Source organism: Dipodomys merriami, unplaced genomic scaffold, assembly GCF_024711535.1.
Source record: "Dipodomys merriami isolate MVZ:Mamm:240054 unplaced genomic scaffold, mDipMer1.0.p SCAF_66, whole genome shotgun sequence".
Classification (NCBI taxonomy): Eukaryota; Metazoa; Chordata; class Mammalia; order Rodentia; family Heteromyidae; genus Dipodomys; species Dipodomys merriami.
This window is the reverse complement of record NW_027206246.1, coordinates 3,108,582-3,111,162: the sequence shown is the minus strand read 5'-3', so window position 1 is coordinate 3,111,162 and position 2,581 is coordinate 3,108,582.

The window sequence follows — 2,581 nt, the reverse complement described above, 5'->3', positions numbered from 1 at the left end:
CTCACCCTAATCCTACCCTTAAACCTAACCCTCACACTAACCCTAACCCTCAACCCAACCATAACCCTACCTCTCACACTAACCCTCAACCTATCCCAAAACCTAATCCTCTCCCTAACCCTAAACCTAACCCTCACACTCACCCTAACCCTGACCCTAACCCTACCCCTCAGCCGACCCCTCTCACTGACCCTAACGCTCACCCTCACCCTGACCCTAATCCTAAACTTAAACCTTGCCCTAACCCTCACCCTCAGCCTAAACCTCACGCTAACACTTACACTCACCCTAACACTAAACCTAACCCTAACCCTAACACACATACTAACACTAACACTCACCCTAAACTTAACCCTATCACTAACCCTAAACCTCACCCTAACCCTCACCCTTCCCTAACCATAACCCTAACGCTAACCCTCACCCTAACCCTAAACCTAACCCTAAGCCTCACACTAAACTTAACCCTCCCAATAATCCTAACCCTACCCCTCACCCTAACCCACATCCTAAACCTAACACTAACCCTAACACTCACCCTAACCCTAAACCTCACCCTCACCCTCAACCTAACCTTAATCCTATCCCTCATCCTAAACATAACACTAACACTTACACTCACCCTAACCCTAAACATAACCCTAAACCTCAACCTCACCCTCACCCTCAGCCTGACACTAACCCTCACCCTAAACCTTACCTCACCCTACCCTAACTCTAACCCTAACCCTAACCCTAACACTCACCCAAACCCTAACACTTACCCTAAACTTAACCCTAACCATAACCCTCAAGCTAACACTCACCCTTACCCTTACACTAAACCTAACCCTCAAACTCACTGTCATCCTAAAACTCACCTTAACCCTAAAAGTCACCCACACCCTAACCCACACGCGAACCCTCACACCCACCCTAACACTCACCCTCACATGAAACAACACCCTAACCCTAACCCTCACCCTCACCCTAACCCTAACCCTCACCATAACCATAACCCACACCTTCATCCTAACCCTATGCCTAACCCTAATCCTAATCCTTAACCTACCACTCACCCTCACCCTAACACTAAACCTAGCCCTAAACCTCACCCTCACACTCACCCTTACCCTAACCCTAACCCTCACCCTCACTCTAACCCTAACCAAAACCCTAACCCTAACCCTCACCCTACATCTCACCGTAACCCTTAACCGAACCCTAACCCTCACCCTCTCCCTAACCCTAAACCTAACCCTAAACCTAAACCTAACCCTCATCCTCACCGTACCACTCATTCTCACCCTAAACCTAAACCTAAACCTAACCCTCACGCTAACCCTCACCCTAACCCTAAACTAACCCTCAACCTCACCCTAGCACTCACCCTCACCCTAACCCTAAACCTCACGCTAACCCTCACCCTTACCATTCCCCTCACGGTAACCCTCACCTAACCCTAAACCTAACTCTCGCACTAACACTAAGGCTCACACTTACCCTAACCCTACTCCTCACCCTAAGTCTCAACCTAAACCTAACCCTAACCCTAAACCTCACCCCTACCCTCACCCTAACCCTCTCCCTAAGCCTCACCCTAACCCCAAGCCTCACCCTCTCCCTAACCCTCAACCTAACCCTAAGCCTCACCCTCACCCTAACCCTAACCCTATCCCTCACCCTAACCCTAACCCTATCCCTCACCCTAACCCTCATCCTAAACTTAACCCTAAAACTAACACTCAGCGTAACCCTAACCCTAACCCTCACCCTCAGACTAACCCTAACCCTCACCCTACCCCTTACCCGCACCCTACCCAAACCCTAAACCTAACCCAAACACTCACCCTAACCCTAACACTCACCCTCACCCTCACCGAAACCATAACACTAACCCTAAACCTCAACCTAACTATCCCCTTAACCCTAACCCTAACCCTAACCATCACCCTAATCATCACCCTAAACCTAACACTAAACCTAACACTCACCCTCACTCTAAACATAACCCTAACCCTAACCCTCATTCTAACCCTCAAACTAACCCTAACGCTAACCGAGAACCTCAAATTCACCCTAAACCTCACCCTAAACTTTACCCTCACCCTAACCCTAAACAATACCCTCACACTAATCCTAATCCTCACCCTAACCCTAATCATACCCCTCAACCTTTCCTTCACCCTAACACGAACACTAACCCCAACCCTCACCCTAAGCCAATCCCTCAAACACATCCTATCCCTCACCCAAAACCTCACCCTCACCCTAATACTCACCATCTCCCTAAACATCACCCTAAACCTAACCCTCATGCAAACCCTAAACCTGAACCTCACACTAAACCTAACCCCCACCCTAACCCTTATCCTAATCCTAACCCTCAACCTCTCCCTCACCCTTATCCCAAATCTAAAACTAACCCTAATCCTAACAACAACCCTCACCCTCACCCTAACCCTAACTCTAACCCTCACCCTAACCCTCACCTAAACCTAACCCTAACCGTAACCCTCACCCTAGACCTCACCCTAATCCTAATGCTAATCCTAACACTTACCCTCACCCAAACCCTAACCCTAACACTAATCCTCACTCT